Source organism: Sciurus carolinensis, chromosome 10 (assembly GCF_902686445.1).
Source record: "Sciurus carolinensis chromosome 10, mSciCar1.2, whole genome shotgun sequence".
Lineage (NCBI taxonomy): Eukaryota > Metazoa > Chordata > Mammalia > Rodentia > Sciuridae > Sciurus > Sciurus carolinensis.
Window position 1 is genome coordinate 124,660,935 of NC_062222.1, and position 18,996 is coordinate 124,679,930.

At 37.3% G+C, this 18,996-nt stretch overlaps 1 protein-coding gene and 1 pseudogene across 3 annotated transcripts in view; one reads left to right on the top strand and one right to left on the bottom strand.

The window, feature by feature from the left end:
- Positions 1 to 18,996, top strand: part of Kcnip4 (potassium voltage-gated channel interacting protein 4) — a 1,093,862-nt gene that overhangs the window by 462,701 nt on the left and 612,165 nt on the right. The gene's annotated exons all lie outside the window — the stretch shown is intronic.
- On the bottom strand, positions 15,763 to 18,080 carry LOC124994805 (cullin-1-like; annotated as a pseudogene).

The following is an 18,996-nucleotide window of genomic DNA, read 5'->3' on the forward strand; positions in this document are numbered from 1 at the left end:
CAATAGCCTGGGAACCCTGATGGGATAAAAAGCAGAAGGAGAAAGTTGCACAGGATGCAGTTTGATTCATCTTGAGCTGGTGGATAGATTGTTGCTACCATCACCTTTGGACATCAGATTCCAGCTCCTTCACTCTTCATCAGAAACTAGGCTCTCACCTGCAGCTCTCTAGGGACCTTCCAGACTTTCAGCCTCAGATGACAGCTGAATCATTGACCCCTCTTGTTCTGAGACTTCCATCTTCTTTGAGCAGTGTTTGGCTCCTCCCACTCTCCAGCCTCTGGACTATTTTAAACATAGCCATTTGGGACTATCCAACTTTGAACCTGTGAGCACATCTAATAAATTCCCGTTTATTGTCATACATGTACATATCCCGTTGATTCTGTTCCTGTAGATAACCCTAAATAATGCAAGAGGAATTGGTATATCAAACTTAAGTAACTACTGAAAAACATAGGTATTGTCTGAAGTCCCAACTCTTCACCTAAGAATAGCTGATTTTTATAACCTCAATGGATAAGAACCATTAGGACTTCTGGTATTGATGGTGACATGAATCACTAATGCTGGGACAGGAGAATTTGGAAGATCTTATTCTTTTTCCTCCTAGGGATCTTACAAGCCCTGGAAATAGGGTGTCTACGCTAGCCCTCTCACTAGCAGAATCTGGAATTGAGGGCAGTATCACAGAGGACAATGTCCTGATTACAGAAACAATGCAAAAAAGCAAAGTATGATAAAATTAATACTAAAGCTAGAAATAAAATCTAAAAATTAAAAGCCAACAATAATAAAATACCCAATAAAAATATAACATAAATTGATAAGCAAGAAAAGTAGGTCTTGAGTAGTTCAGTTTTGTCCAGTAGATGACATTTGCAAGTCTTAATGAAGTAAACTTATCAGTGAATTAGATATTCAGTAAATACTAAATCTTTCCCTAGGGCCTCAGATCTACTTCAAAATTCTTCCACAAATCCTTCATCTAGTGTATCTGACAAAATATTTGAAATTAGGAGAAATATGCAGTCAATTTGAAAGTAATCATAGAAAGACAACTGGTTACAACAGAAAGATAGAGTGAGGAAAATATCTAGTTAGGGCCCCTGATAGTTTTCCATGGTAAGAGAAAAATAAGATTCAGGGAGGTTATATAATTTGTTCAAACTCTGTGCTTTCTGACTTTTGATGTATCCTTCTTCCAATCAGTTATGTTGTAGTGTATAGTCCTGTGAAAGATAAAGGGTCTAGTGAATGGAAAGGGGAAATTAAGAAAGGCATCATCAACAAGGGCAGATGGAAACCCTGGGAGCAGTGAGAATATTCTAAATTTCATACTGAAGGGGCCAGACAGCTAGCTCTGAAGGTTTGAGAAAGGGAAGAAAGGTTAAAACTGTGAGCAAGAAGATTGTCTGGACAGCCTTTGAAAATGATTAGGCATTTTGTGATGTAAAACAGTGTTGGAAGTCTTTAGAAACATATTTTACATTCATTGATTTGGGGGAGGTATTTTTCCAGTATGACAGAAATTGCTGCATATTCTAAGAATTAGGCTCCTTGTTGTGATTTGTTTTGCTTTGTTTCAGAGTGGTCATGCAATTCAGTTATGCGCCTGCCAGTAGCTCAAGCCTAATCATTTCATTTGGCTTAGCACAATTTTCACAATATAGAAATAATTTGATATTTATTCAAGTTGGTAAAGATGTATGATCTCATCAAGTTCATTATTAACAAAGAAAAAAATGAAAGTATGATATTGTTTAAATAGCAGATGTGTTAATACAGAGTAATTATGTTGACTGAAAATGAACAGCTCCACCAGGCAGACTCCCAATTTTTTCCCCCAACAGTGTCAACACTGAATGTCTTTTAATACACTGGAAAATTACTAGGCAGATTTGAAATAACAAAGCAATCACTGTAGGCTTTGTTTAAGATTCCTCTAGAGAATAGGACAAATAACATGATTATAGTGATTTGAACCGTTAGAGTTTTATAGCTGTTCACTTAGAAAAACAATCTTCCAATTAGTTGACAATTGATAGCTTCTGATACTTCCTGAAATGGCTTCTGAATTCCAAGTATTGATCTGTATTTCTATGCAGTAGGTTACCTGAGAGAAGGTTATTCTCATTATAGTGAACACACGTTACAGTTACACTCACAAATATACATGTTTAATAAATTTATGACCCAAATGGATTACTGATATAAAAATGTGTTTCACTTATGCTGTTAAGAATATTGCAATAATATTATACTGTATGTTGGTGAATTTAGGAGGTTTTATTTTCTTTCTCTTGCCTTAGCAAGTGTTCTGAATTTAATGTTTTCATTTTTTTTTATAATTGAGGCAGAAACTAAGCAAGTTCAGTGGGTTCTCAAAGCTGAGTGTTTGAGAAGCCTGGTCTTCTATGTGATTTCTAAGGTAAGGTATGTGAAAAAAAATTCACAGATATTCACTTATAAAACAAATCAACTGTGAGCAGATACCCTGCTAACAGATGTATTAGATAGGAAATTTCTCTGTAATAGGAAAACAAACTAGCAGTGTCTTGAAAAGATAAGGTTTACGTTCCATACATTCCAAGAAATTTGGAGGTAGATAATAACGTTTTGATTTTGCATATCAACCACATCAGATCCATGGTTTGATCACTCTTGTGAGCATCATTTGCTCCTGCTTCCAAGATAGCTGTGTCAATTGCAGTCATAACATCCACACTCAAGGCAAGAAGGGAAAAGGAAGATGCCAACCCTGACCATACCCCTTCCATTCATTAGAAAGTACTAACTATATCAATGATCAGTTTATTTTTCATTGGCCAGGAAGGTACCTTATGGACATCTTAATTTACAAGGTGGTCTGGAAAGATGTGTCACTTTCATAGCATTTTGATGGAACCAGTTCAGGAAGAAGGATTGGGGATGGACACTGTTGCATTTGTGAGTCAAGCATACCTGAAGTAATTAGTGACTTAGGTGGAAAGGCTCCCATACTCCAGGTTCCTTGGTTGGCCTAAACTTAACGGTTTAACATTCCGTTAGAATATAGGAGGGATTTACTACCTCAAATATCCACGAATGATATTTTATGGGGGGATATGCATGAACATGGCCTTGAAATAGTAACCCACATTTCCACAAGACCCAGGAGACATGCAGGTGGAGGACATGGCTGGGTGCAGACTCCCCTCTACTTACTCCTTTCCTGCTTTTTGATCATTTATTGTGTTCATTACCATAATTTGACTCAATCTCCCAAAGCCATATTTTTTAAAAGTAATATTCCTTAACCTGTAGTTTCAAATGCATATTTATATCAGCATATTTAATATGATAATGTGAAACATCTATAATTAATAAAATTACCATGCAAATGATCTTTAACTTGAATTCATTTTATTTACTTATTTATTTATTTTATATTATTTATTTAATGTTCACATTAATTTAAATATCTGCTTTCTGATATTTTATTAATAGTTTATGGTTACCTTTCTCAGTTTTTACATATAACCATCTTGGTTCTTTATGAAAATTCCCTTCTGATATTTTCATTTTTATTTATTTATTTATATATATTTTTTATTGTAAACAAATGGGATATGACTTGTTTCTCTGGTTGTACATGAAGTAGAGGTGTACCTTTTGTGTAATCATACATTTACATAGGGTAATGATGTTTGATTCATTCTGTTATTTTTCCTCCCCCCAACCCTCCCACCCCTCTTTTTCCTCTATATAGTCCCTCCTTCCTCCATTCTTGCCTCCCTCCCACACCCCATTATGTATCATCATCTACTTATAAGTGAGATGATTCATCCTTTGGTTTTTTGGGATTGCCTTATCTCTTAGCATGATATTCTCCAACTTCATCCATTTGCCTGCAAATACCATAATTTTATTCTCCTTTATGGCTGAGTAATAGTCCATTGTATATATAAACCACAGTTTCTTTATCCATTGATCAATTGAAGGGCATCTAGGTTGGTTCCACAATCTGGCTATTGTGAATTGAGCAGCTATGAACATTGATGTGGCTGCATCACTGTAGTATCCTGATTTTAAGTCCTTTGGGTACAGGCCAAGGAGTGGGATAGCTGGGTCAAATGGTGGTTCCATTCCAAGTTTTCTAAGGAATCTCCACACTGCTTTCTAGAGTGGCGGCACTAATTTGCAACCCCACCAGAAATGTGTAAGTGTACCTTTTTCCCCACATCCTGGCCAACACCTATTTTTGCTTGTGTTCTTGATAATCGCCATTCTAATCGAGACGAGATGGAATCTTAGGGTAGTTTTGGTTTGCATTTCTCTTATTACTAGAGATGTTGGACATTTCTTCATATATCTGTTGATTGCTTATGATATTCTTCTTTGAAGTGTCTGTTTATTTCCTTAGCCCATTTGTTGATTGGGTTATTTGTATTCTTGTTGTAAAGTTTTTGGGTTCTTTATCGATTCTGGAGATTAATGCTCTATCTGAAGTATGAGTGGCAAAGATTTTCTCCCACTCTGTAGGTTCTCTCTTCACATTGCTGATAGCATCCTTTGCTGAGAGAAAGCTTTTTAGTTTGAATCTATCCCAGTTATTGATTCTTGCTTTTATTTCTTGTTTATTTCATTGAAACATAATTGTACACAGACCAGCTAACTTATATTTACAACAGTTAGTTGTTCTAGAAAAAGAGCCCTAAGAAAACAGACATATCTGAGTCAAATTTCCCCACATGAAAAATTATTACAGTAACATATTTGCTATTTAAATGCTTTAGAGAAATGACAAAATTCACTGTCTTAAGTTTCAAAAACATCATATATCATTTTGAAACACATTGCATAAGCTTACTAATTCTATATAACTTTATTGAACCATAGCAAATTACATAAAATTGCATTCAGTATCATCAGAAAACTTTAGCCCTAGGGAAAGTAGTTCCTTCACCAACACCAAAATGGCCTTATCATGTCTTTTCCCTGGCCATTAGTTGAGCTTCAAGGTGTGTGTAACTCATTATGAACAGGTTGTCTTGAGTGGATGGGACAAGGATAAGCGGATGTGTAAGATTGAGGAACTTTGCTATTAGGTGAAAACAGACTTTAAAAATATTTGACAAGGCACACGGATCATTTCAAATGCAGAACACTTCATTATCTAAACAAGATTCATGTAGTTAATTGCTGAGGTACTAGGTTAACATGTATGAACTAAAATAACTCGAACATTAGATTTACATCTGAGTTCTCCTGTAGATCAGTAGTCAAAAAACCAGCTTCCCACATAGGCCACTTATAAATTAAAGATATAACAGCTTAAGTTTCATTACCTTCATGCTGATGAATTACTCTAGCCATTGCAGTATTTTATTAGAAAAAAAGTTTAAAAGTATGGGAAAGGTTTTGGAGATAGACACACACACACACACACACATACACACACACACACTCATATATATGAAAGTTTTTTGGCACATATATATATATGTATACATGTACACACACTCATATATTCATATATATATGAAATAGGATTTTTTTGCTATTTGACTTAGCAACCCTGTCACTTAAGTACTTAGTTAAGTCACTTTGGAAGATCATGATACTGTTTTTTACATATTTCAGTTCACACTCTGAAAACTGGAAACACTTCTATTAACACATCAAAGGAATTTAGATAACAGAAGTTGTGTCCAGGAGCCTCCAAAATTACTGGGTCCAAGGCTGTGAATTTATAATGATGTTTGCTGAAATCTTAAAGGTCCAACAAACCTGCCTCAGGGAAAATAGGGTGCTGAGAGGAAAGGCAACTGAAAGATGAACCCAAGGCTCCAGAACACTGGCTCTTGAAGTACTGTAGATATCCCTGAACTGTTTTTTTATTTATTATATAACCCAACTTCTGTTAATATTTGGCTGAAGAAAGTACATCATACTTTAATTTTTTGTTGTTAAACAAAAGCTGTGTAAGGGAATACAGATATATTTTTAAAAAGTAACAAAGAGGAGGCCTGAGAACCATGTACTGAGAGGGGCAAGGAAACAGCCTTTCTTGGTTCATCTGACAATGTTAGAAGACAGCATCTGAAGGAGAAGATTTGAGGACCCATCAAGTGTTGACTGAGCATTGCCAGTGCTGAGCACGTTAATACGTCCAGGGGAGGAGTCAATGAGTAATTTATCATCTTGGCGTGGCAATGGGGCTTTCAATGTGGTAGGAAAAGTTTGTACTTTGGAAAACTTGGATCTCTATCCTGACACTCGTGAAGATCTAAGGCCACGATCATTTTACTCTTAGAACTTTGACTTGTCATCTTGTCAAGTACTGGAGTTCCAGAGAAAATGTGGTCTGCTACCATGCCCTGAAAGAACCCATGAACTCGAGGTAGTAATCTGAGTAGTAAACTAGCTAACATGTAACAGGTTATTTTTCAGGGACAGGCAATGTTCTGAGCACTTTTACAAGAGTTATTTTAATTTTTGTTAATTTTCGTGACAGTCCTGTTAGGTCCATGATATCTTTATTCCCATTTTGCAAGTAAAGAAGTGAGAGAGGGAGGTACTATAACTTGTCCCATGTCACACAGGTAAGGAGCACAGAGATAGATTTGGAGCTTAATTCTCAACATGCTAGAACTTAGGCCCTGAACCGTTTCACTCTGTGACCTTCTCTGAGTCAAGGAGATGTGGAGGGAAGGACATTGGAGTGGGTTTGTGAATGCACATGGAAAATAATAGCGCTCTGTGCAAGTGTTAGTTGTCTTCACATCAAGGAAGGTTGATAACTCAGAGTCTAGTCTGAATAGGAACTAAATAGAACACTGGAACTAAATGTGCACAAATCTGTACGGACGACAGTAAAGTATAATATTGTTACCTAGGACTGCCTCAGGTGTGTAGAGCATAGGTAATTCCATCAAGGCTCCTGTGCCTTCATCCAGAGCCCCTTCTGGATTCAATGTTGGGAGGAAAGCGAGGAAAGGTTGGGGATCCCCGAGGCCCTGGCTACCTTATCTCTGCCTCAGCAGACAGCAAGATAATCAACATGTAGATGCATGGAATTTTCTAGACATTGGACTTTCCTGCCCTGTGGAAAAACTAGTACTGGACTCAGGAATAAGATGATGAATTCCCTTTTTGAGCCAAAAAATGAACATTTTCAGTGGAGAAAATGGTTTCACATGGTTTCACTCCCGTTCCGGAATGAAACCAGCCTGACGCTGACGAGGTGTAACAGTAGAGAGGTGTCCGCCCTTTCCTTCTCTGCTCAAGCCCAGATTGTGTTCAGCTATTGTGTCTAAAATCTGTTCTGTTCAAAGCATATTTGCAGAGACCACACTTGTAAATAAAAGCAGATTCAAGTAATCTAAAGGTCAGGGGGAAGCTTAAATATAAGCTGTGTTAAGCACAGCATCCAACAGAACACATCCTCAGTAATAAGGTGCCTGCAAACAGTCTGAGGTTAGGAATTGGTTTTAATTCAGTTAGTGAGGGAGAAAAAAAATCTTGTAGGAATTTATAATTTTGGTGTAGCTCCTAGCTTCTAGAAAATGTGCCCTTTATTAAGAACATGAAAATAGACATTTCAGAAATTTGTTATCCAGTGTCACTCCTCAATTAACTTCTATTCATTCAGCCAGCAAGAATCGGTGTTCAGCTGGTTAAAAAAATATGAGGCTTCCTTTTCTGTTCCCTTTGCTGTTATTGATATTGTTAATCATTTTAATTAGTGGCCTCCCATGATTCCAATCAAGCCCAATTAGACTCAAACCCGATAAACAAAGAAGAGGTGGAAACAGCAGCTCAGAACATGGATTAATCTCACTAGTACAAAGTGGAAGTAACTGCATTTTAAATTGCTTCCATTCACCTTTGACTGAGGCAATGCCAGTGGCCACAGTAGCCTCTGGCTGCTTATCTAAGATGCCATCCTTAGTCAGGTCTTTTACTGACCTTCACATGCTCTCTGAGTTCATTCACTTGTCTTCATATCATTGCTCTCCTGCTCTGCTGTATATTTTTCCACACTAGCTACCAATATAATTTAAATTTCTTGAATGTCCCCTTTCCTTCCCTGCTTCTTTCTTTGTGTTTCCCTGCCTTTTTCTGCCCCGTGAAAGACCTTTGGGAAAGAGCAGTCCCCATTCTTAATGATGTTATGGAAGTTCAATGCATAGGTTATCAGACAACCACCTGGATACCTAGCCTGGATATTGTGCTAAATTATTTGACAAGACATATTTCATTTAATTTTCTCAATAGTTCTATGAAGCACTCACTTTTATTAGACCCATTGTACAGATGAGGAAACTGAGGCACCGATATAAGTAACATTCTTAAGATAACTTAGCTAGAAAGAGTTCAACATAGGATTTTTTATTTTTTATTTTTGGTACCACAAATTGAACTCAGGGGCACTCAACCACTGAGACACATTCCCAGCCATATTTTGTATTTTACTTGGAGACAGGGTCTCACTGAGTTGATTAAGTGCCTCGCTTTTACTGAGGCCAGCTTTGAACTCCCAATCTTCTTGCCTCAGCCTCCTGAGCTGCTAGGGTTATAGGCATGCACCATGGCACATGGCTCAACGTAGGATTTTAATTCAGTTCTATGTGATCCCAGAGTTCCAGCACTTAGGTATTTTTTTTTTTTTATGTGATGCTGCTCTTTCACTTAGAAACAGAATTAGTTTAGTCTCCTAGATACAAAAATGTCCAAACCCTTAAACTTCACCATTAATTTTTCTTAGAATGGCTTTGATTAATAATGCTTTTAAAATGAGAGTCGCATTGCCTTATCCAACCCTCCCTCATTTCTTTGATGATAGTTGCCAAAAAACATAGTTCAGACATCTTTCAGGTAAACCAAGAAAGTTGTATTAGTATTCCTAGCTTTACCCAGTGGACTCATAGCTTTGGAACTATTCAATTGTAACATAGATGTCTACATAACTGAAGATCTCATGCTCTCCATTTTAAAGCTATGACATAGAAGAATGTGAAATCAGTCCTTGGATTTGATTCATGGTTTCTATCTCAGATGTCTATGATATTGCAGGCAAGTTTCTCACTGTGTATGAGCTCAGTGCCTAGAATATGGATAATGATAAAGAGAAAAAAATGAATGGAACCAAGAAAATGAAAATTTTAAATTCTGCCTGTTAGTACTGTGAAAATTCATCGAAATGTAGATTTAAATATGTCTAACATGCAACTGTTTCTTAGAATATTAATGCTGTAATTTATTTTTCTTGCCTCATATGTAAATCAGCTGATAATTACACTATATGGAAGCGAGTAGATAGTAGCTTTCAATTACAAGGAATATCTGGAGAATGTGACAACTGATAGAAAATATACAAACAAAGGGACTCAGATTTGGAAGGCAGTTTGGTATAGTAATGCATTAACTTGGTTACTAAAGGTAGAAGAGAAGATTTGGTCATGAATGGAAAGAGCAAAGAATTTAAGTCAGGAAGTACTGCCTTACCTGAAGCATGTGTCTCAGTCAGCTATTGATACAATAATGCTGAGAAACAACTCCAAAATGCAGTGTGCTTTCAAAAGTACTTATTCTACACTCATTTTGTTCAACCTGAGATGGGATGAGCTACGTATCTGCTTCACATTGTGGGTCAGTGAGGGTTGGCTAAAAATAGGGGTACAGTAGAGTCCTGCTCCATGCATTTTTATTCTGGGGCCCAGGTGGTTCATCCTTAGAGAATATCCGTTTCATAGCAGATCCCTGACCCATCGCAGAGAAAACTGACTTACATAGCACATTTCAAGCTTTTGTTTGCATCATGTCTAGTAGCTTGTTGACCAGAACAAGTCACATGGTTCATACAGGGAATGACACTCCTCTTACCATCAGCTAATAATATGGATATGCAATTTTATGATGGGGAAAAACTTGGGATCAGTAATTGAAATCTATAAAATTGAGGTGACAGGAATATTTAAAAATGCTGAATCTTTGAGCTATTGATCTAGAAATTCTGCTGCCCTTTCTGCAAAAATCCTTGTTCCACAATTTAGACCTGACCTGAAACTTGGGTTAGGATTGAAAGATATCTACTGTGGAAAGAGAATGATGATCATTCTAGTAAGAGAACAAATCAGCTCATTTATGAACCACAGCTGACTGTGGTTTGGTGATGTTTCTGAGTCCATGTAACCTTTTATTTATGACTGCCACTCTTAAATGCTTTGCTTTGCACTGTGAGTTTTATATGTTTGTCTTTAATCAAGGGTGCTGGTAATATTGGTGAAGCTATTGATTGTACATCAATTTGCCTTTCTAAATTTTTCCTCCAGGAAATTCTTGCTAGCATTTCACTTTCCATGTATTAAACACCATTTATAAACACAATGCAAAAAATTTGGTTGTTTCACCGTTGGTCCTGGTCTTTTCCCACGTGACTAATTTGAACACTGATAATAAAATTGCAGTAAGATGAATGTTCTTGTCTTGCTTTTATGAATAGATGCACCCATTAGGACTGTTGAATATCATAATGTCTGTTACACAGTTAAGATACATATCTTCCCCCAAATCAATGTAAGTGGAATTGAATCTAATTTCTAAGTACCTTAAGGATACCGATTATGCTTTGTGAAGTCAAGGTTCTTTCTTATAGTTAATGAATGAGGAGCAACTTATGCTGTTTTATTGAGAACTTTTACTGGATCTAGGGAGAAATGAGTGTGATTATTCATTGGGCAGTTTGAGCCTAATCTAGACTTCTCCTGACTTTGCTTAGAGTATGCAGTCTCTCATGGCATAACACCTTATGTGGTTTTCTCAGTAAAAATTTAGGGCATTCTCCCAATCTCCAAATGTCTGAGTGCCAGTAAGATTTTAGCTGCCTATTTCTATTACAGCCCTTTAGAATGTTTTCTAATATTCTGATATTTCTAATCCCTAGTGCCATTAGGGAAGCAATATGGCAAGCACATGTCATTTACTCATATGCCCTCCCACCACCTGACATGGTACTAATCAAGTACATTTATTAAATGACTAATTGTTATGGTTTTGGTGTACCACGGTACTGCAATCATGACTTCAAACACTTCACATGGTTTTCCTCTAAAATGTTCCGTTGCATCTGTTTGTTATTACATTAGTTCGTGGGCACTAGTAGCTATAGTTCAGTCTTTATTAATTTTAGTCAAATGCCATATACCCATACCATGTATTGTTTCATCTTTTAATTGGATTCCTATATAAGATATCCCCCTATAATTTCTTGGGTTTTTCAATTCTGTGTCACTCTAGTGTTAATGAACATTCTGTACTGTTCTGATAAATTGTTGCTCTTAACTGGATATTATCTGAGATACATACAGCACATAATGTATTAAGAATTCTTCCCTCGTGGAATCAGTTCTGAATTTCTGCATGTGCAGACATAATCTGTGGCCATTTTATGAGTGCCTTCATTATCATTATATGGTATGCACCCATTCAGAACATTCAGTCTGAAAAGGGTCAAAATCAAAGCAAACCAAAACTATGGTTAGTACTATGGGGCTTATAAATATAATTAGTTTGCTCATGTCATTTTTAAATTCATATTTATTTTTTTACTTCGCTCTGTAGTGGTTGGAATGATCTGAACACGAACTCTCTTCTCTCTTGCATTCATTTAGAATTTCCTTTGGTTCTTCAGACTTAACTTTTCCCTGAATTTTTCATGGTCCTCTTTGATATTTTCTGCATTTTCTTACATGTGGTTCTATATTCTTCTCCGTTCCTTCCTTTGAATTTATCAGGTACCTTGGATCATCTGGTCCATTTCTCTTAAATTCAATATATTTTATTGAAGAAATGCTTGTGGCGAGTTGACAACAATCTTCCTTGTTCCCCATATTTACTTATTATCTGAGGTTATTCTTATAAGAAATGAACACCAGAAGCACATTCCACTTCATTTTTTTTACATTGCTTTGATGCATTATTTGAAATTCTTCTGTAAATAATGTCTTACATCAATGCCTTTCTTTTGAAGGTTTTTGAATTTATTTGGAACAGTGTGACCGTTTTTATCTTTGGCACCACACTCATATTTCATGATGCAATTTAGAAGCAGTACAACACAGTGGAAAGAACTGGATTTATGAGTTCTGAGCTTTGTATCATAGGTCAGCAACTTAACCACCTATATAAACTTGGGCAAGTCCATAAACCTCTCTGAGTCCCAGATTCATCACGTAGAAATCTTTTGGTAGTATCCATAGCATCTTTAACCCTTATAGGCTATTGGAATGATTGAAGATAAACAAAATAAAAACACCTTATACCTAGCACACCCTTCATAAATGATGACTGATAATGCTGACATCTACTTGAATATAATTAAAAACTAGTTTTTGAATTATTACCCATAAAAATGAATCAGTGATAGGTGGATCTAGCTGAGACTTCTTCCATCTCTCCAGCATCACTGTGCTGTGTTGATGTGGGTACATGTCATCTTCCCTGAAGGCAACTGACAGCATCTCTTATGCTGTGTAGATCTCTTTCACTTTGCTAATAGGATTTTTGTTGTTTTGGGGAGTGGGATTTTGTTTGTTTTGGTACCAGGAATTGAACCCAAGAGGAATTTACCACTAAACTTCATCCCCAGTCCTTTCTATTTTTTTTTTTTTTTTTTTTTTAGACAAAGTCTCACTAAATTTCTGAGGAATTCACTAAGTTTTTGGGACTGTCCTTGAACTTGCAATCCTCCTGTCTCAGCCTCCAGAGTCTCTAGGATTATAGGTAGGCACCATCACTCCTGGATCCTACTAGGAGATTGTTGATGACATTGTTCCTATCAAATTCCTTTTTTAATCTTCCTTTTTAAGAAAATCATTCTGCAAAACCATTACTACTTTGTAGTTTTTCTTGCAAATCATTAAAACATATGCTAGTTAATATAAAACAGGATGCACAAGTAGGCTACTATTTGTAATGAATCATTTAATGTTTTAGTTTGCTCATACAAAGGGTATGCCAATAGGGAAATGAATTGCACTAGGTATATACAACTGTACTAGACAAACACGGTTATACTAGATAAATACAAACCTAATTCATGTGAAGAGGAGAGAAAGCACATTAATTCTGTTAATACTTACTGAGAATATATGGTCTGCAAGATCCTGTCTTAGTGTTGTGATTGGTTCCAAAGTGGTTCAGGTCTATCCAGAATCATTATTATTATGATTTTTGTCAGTGTAGAATTGTCTTGAAAAGGAAGTTCTTTGCTTAGTCTTCATAGTAACTTATGAAGGATGGGTTTTCAGTATGCATTAGATTCAGTTAAAAGAAAGATCAGGATTGGGAAGGTTTAATTAATATTACTTTGGAGGTAATTAGATTGGAAGGGAATTTAGAGACATTCATTTGGCAAGAGTAAATGATCACATATTTAGAAAAAATGTGTTATAAAACAAGTTTTCTACCCAGTTTGAGAAATATGTAAGTTAACTTGCAGAATTTTAAACTATCAGAACAAAATAGTCACTAGCTAATTGCATATTAAAGCAAAAATGAGGTACTACTAAACACCTTATTAGAAGGTCAAAATACAGAATATTGATAACACCAAGTACTGGTAAAGATGTGGAGTAAGAGGAGCTCTCTCTCAGTCATTGCTGGTGTGAATACAAAAACAATACAACCACTTTGGAAGATGATTTAGCTCATACTTATAAAAATAAACATTTTTTTTTTTACCATTAAATCCTGCACTCACACTCCTTGGCATTTATTCAATGGAGTTTAAACTCATATTCACACAAAAACCTACATGTGTGTTTTATTCATATTTGTAGAACTTAACACAATGTCCTTCAGTATTGAATGGATAATCTATAGTATATCCAGACAATGGAATATTATTCAGCACTAAAAATAAATGAACTATCATTCTATGAGAAGTGAAGGAACTTTAAATGTATATTACTAAGTGAGAAGCAAATCTGAAAAGACTATTTACAGTATGAGTCCAGCTTCATGACCTTTGGGAAAAAAACAAAACTATGGAAACAGTAATAAATATCAATGATTGCCAGTTGGGGATGGCAAGGGAGGAATGAATAGGTGGAGAATGAAAGATTTTTAGGGCAGTGAACTATTCTGTTTGATGTCTCAGTAGTGGACCATGTCATACCACATTTGTCAAGACCCATAAAGTGTCCCAACCCAAGAGTGGACTCTTGTATAAATTGTGGGTGATAACGATGTACTAATTTAAGGGCATAGATTGTAACAAATGTTCTGTTATGGTGCAGGAATTTGATGGGGGATGTTGTGCATGTGAGGGGTGGTCAAGGAAGCATATGGGTACTTTCCATTCCCATTTACTGTGAACCTAAAATTGCTCCCCCCAAAAAGTGAAATAAAAATTAAATAATATGTTGGCATTTTAGAAATGATTCTAGTAGTTCCTCCTTATTTTAGAGGTTCAGAGGAGCTTAAATTCATGCTAGAAAATAATAAACACCTTTATTCTACCATTTCTCCCAGAGGCTGTCTTTCCTCTTGGCCAATGATTCAGCAAGCATGCTATCATAGGTGATAGATACCTGGGTGTTATTAATATTGTTCTATGGGGATCCTGTTGTAACTTGTCTAAAAAATATTACGAATTTCATGTTAACTTCTTCCTATCACTAGAGTATAATTATGGGCTTGATCTTTCATGTCAACTCTGGTGAATTCTAAGGTTGCAGGCTGATTGTAATGCTGGCGAACTTAAGCCTAAGTCATGTGATTTCTTCTCATGGAAGAATTTCAGCTAAATGTACTTCTACTTGGGTTGACTTCTGTGCCTCCTTGGGCGCTCCTTGGAAAGCCTCTGTTTCGGATTTTCAAGTGTGTTCACTTTCCTCTCATTCCTCATAAATCCTAAAGCAACACTTCCCCAAACACATGCCTGCAGATTTCTAGAACAGGGACCTAGATAATAGCCTGCAGGTAATTTTATGAATGCTACTGGGACAGATACTGCTCCTCAGTCAGGTTGCTCCCATCTACTGTCACTCAGTCTGTGGGCCTCCATGAGAGACCAGTACTGTTCCCTTCTCACTTAGTAAGCTGCTCTGCTTCTGAACCAACCACAGCAGGCTTCTGAGAAGGCAAGGTTGTGCTTTGCTTCACTAGCCTTTCCTAACAATGGATGTGATCCTTTTTTAGCTACCTGCAATACCATTTAAAAAGTCATTAAAACACAGCTTTACTGAGGGTTTGAAAATAATGGAGGGAAAATAAAACTCAAATATTTTATTATTAATATTATTATTATTATTATTTATAAAAATTCTTTAATTTTCTTTACTTTCACACATTAAAAAAATGAAACACATCATACAAATGGTTTTTCATAGCAGATTACATGTGCGTCCATTCAGACTTTCTCTTAAAGTGCTGCCAATGTTAAAGTGTCTGCCTTGGAAGACAACTGTTAATCAGGTAGTCAATGTCTGGATTTAAACACAGTAGCATGCAGCCCTCAGCATGAAAGGTTCAGTTCCCCTCTGTTCTTAAATTAGGTTAAATGGTGTTGGTGTCCATATTTACAGACTTGAAATGTATCAGTCCTGAGCAGTTCTGCTGTAAATCTGAGACCAGCTGATGGGAGTCTTGGTCTCAGTTTTAAAAAGGGAGGTCCAAATGGTGGCAGACTGGCTGCTATGAACTTTGACTTGTTTCCATCTCTCCCTCAGAACTATTTGCTTGCTGTGGGTCAGGCAGACCCTTCTAGAAGGGTTAAACCAAGTAACTGTAGGTGTCCTTTTCACCATCGACTCGCTCCAAATATTCCTTCTCAATCAGAATGTCAATGCACTTCTTGATCACTGGGACCCGAGGCTTGAACCTGGAGGACAGCTGAGTGAGGACCTCCCCGAGCAGCTGCTGGTGCTTCAGGACCTTCCTCATCTTCATGATCCTCACAATGGCCGCCTGAATCAGGAGTTTGCGGTCTTCCTTGATGTTTTTGTGTGTGGTTTCTTGTTCTTGCTTCTGTTCAGTTTTCATTGGCACATTGATGTTAACCGTCAATTTCTTAGTTTTATAACCAAGATATAACTTTATTAAGGTGTCCGGCTTCAACTCCACCTCGTCAACATTTGCGTTTTCGTCCTCCAGGACCAGTAACTTCGACTTCAATAAAATCTGCAGGACCCGTGCCAGAACATCCATTTTGATCTGCGTGCTCCCGGTCAGTTGCTGCACAGCGTAGGCCTCTGTGTTGTACTGGAGCAGGATGGCCATCTGGAACGTGGATGCCTGCAGAGTGTACCTGTCCTTGAAGCAGTTAGTTACCAGTTCTCCTTTGGACAACTGATACGACCATGTCAATCTTCTGCCACTGTGACGGCTGGAGTAGAAAGCTGTGAATCACTGGTAGCTTCGTTCCAACTCGGAGGGCAAGGCAAACGTGCAGGACTACTGGAAGGGCCATGACCCGGAGCTCAGGACTTGCATACTGAAGTCCACGTCCAGCGGTTCTGAATTCATCAGGTGCTTTTTGAATTGCTCCTTCAGCTCTGTGCTCACACAATGTCCTGGAACATCCCCTGAAGCTTGGAGGTGTGCTCAAAACCACAGGCTTGCTTCAGCTTGGAGATTATGCTCGCTTCGGCATCGTTGTTCACGCTGTTCTGATGCACGCGGCTCTTGACCAGTAACTTCATGTAGAACTTCTGGAACACATCCTTGTTTTCCATGTACTTGAAGATAGCCATCACTTGATTGAGTGTGTCTTCTAGTTCTGCCTCTCCTGGGTTCTTGAAACTCTTCTTCAACAAGGAGTCACAGTATCGTGCCAGCACTCAGGGGATTTACTAAATGACTGAGCCATTTTGGTAACTGCATTGTTGTTGTGAAAGTACCACATGCCTTGTCAATCACAGCCATGAAGTCGGCATTGTTGTTGAATGCCGACATTACCAGGGCATTGTACTTTTTATGAACGTCCAGCAGTGTCTGTACATACATTTGGTATAATTTAAGGCAGCTTCACCACACTTCTTAATTGCTGCAAGGCCCTGATTATGACTGTGTCTCTAGCAGCTTGTTCAACTCTCCTAGGCCATCCTGGATTCTAGACACAAGATTATACATGCATCCCAAATCTTCATTCTTGTCAATATCCAATAAATTCTGAAACTCTGTGTGGACAATTTCCAAGTGTGTTTCATTGAAAACCTGCTCGCATTTCCTGACCAGCTCACCTTGTGTGCTTTCATGAAGATAGACCTGAACTCTTCACTGTTCCTCAAACAGACGAGCCTCTGTTTTTTTCATACATTCAGTAACTGGATTCTGCTGCAAGAATTCAGTACTCTCTCTGGTATAAAATCTCTCTGTGTCAACCAAAACTTGAGATTCAAAGGATTCTTTATACGCTGTTAATGTAGGCTCCTTTGCAAATGCTTCATCTTCATTCAGCCCAATTCCACTTAAGACTGTACAACTCCACTAATCAGTCTTGTATTGATGGTCTCACCATTTCTTTCCTTTTCACTCAGTTTTAAAACAGCATTTGTTACCTGTTTATTCAATGGCCTGAACAGATATTCTCTCCAAGTCACCAACAAAGTGAATAGATTTCATATATTCCTTTCATCCTTCATCACATTCATGGTGAACCCAGGGTCCATTGAGGTAGGCACAGATTCCATTTAGCACTTTGCTTGAAAATCGGTACACTTTCAGTTGCTGAGTGTAGAACTTCAGCACGCTGTCATCCATCAGATCATCTCCATCCTTAAGAAGATTTGTCAAGTTGTTCTTCAAAAATTCCTTCAGTTGTTTGTACAATTCCAGGCCAACAAACTGAGTCCTTCCAGGTGTCTGCCCCTTTTTTGATTTAGAAGGAGGGACTCCAGCTCCCCGTGATTGGTTTGACTGGTGTACGTTAGTACAGTAGTTATAAACACGACTGTAGAGTCCATGTATCTAGACTTGGCCATGCTTTGTCTGGTGTACACTGGCTGGATTCCAGCTCTGAGGTCATTCCAGATCTGGTCAAGGCCAATCTGCTTCAGTCCGTGGGGATTTTAACTCCTGTTTGATAACATTGTAACAATGTTCTGAAGTCGTCCAGGGCAGTAATCCTTATTCAGGACACAGTTAGTTCTCCATTAGTTGAAAATATACAGTATCATTCCAGATTCATTCATGGCAGCTCAGAAGGGATGTCCTTTAAGTGTGAAGAATGAAATCTCATTGCAGGCAAACCCGCATCTCCTGGGTGCCCCCAAGGCTCTGGTGACGTGCCTGCCTGCTCGCTGGCCCTGGCCCCGTCTATTTTATTATTTTTTAAAACTTTTTTTACCAGCACCTAATATGTTGCCTGGACTATAGTAGTTGCTCAATAATTATTTTTTAAATAAATGAATTTTAGGAAAGATTAATATTAACTTCCCCTGAAAGTGCCTCCTGGACAAACCCACTTCCTAGCCTAAGATCTCAGCACTGAGGTCCCCTTTATTTCATTCAGTCTCTTAGTAAATGGAATTTTTATACAGGGGGTAAGGAAATGCTACTCCCTGTACAAAAAGAGCTTGTCTTGCCCCCTACGGTGAATTTGAGTGTCTTTGTGAGATAGAAAAGTTGTGATTCATGTGAAATACACTAAGGATATGATTTGATATCGAGTATCTTGAGCATAAAAGAAAAAACAGGAGTTAAAAGTCTGTGACATGCTCATTTAAAGTATTTCTTTAAGTTTCTTAAAGTGTAATTTGAACATTCCAAGACATAAATCTAATTCACATCTTAAACTGTATATAACATTAGTTTCTTCTCTTTATTAGAGGAATTTTTACATTTAAATATTTCTAGAGAATTTAAATAGGCCCAAAAAAATGTGTGTTCTAAAAGAATAATACCACAGAAATAAGTGTTTCCAGATTTTCAAAATTCTGTTATAACCTTCCTACCTTTCTATGCTGTCTAAATAGTTAGTCCTTAACACAGTAATTTTTTATAAAA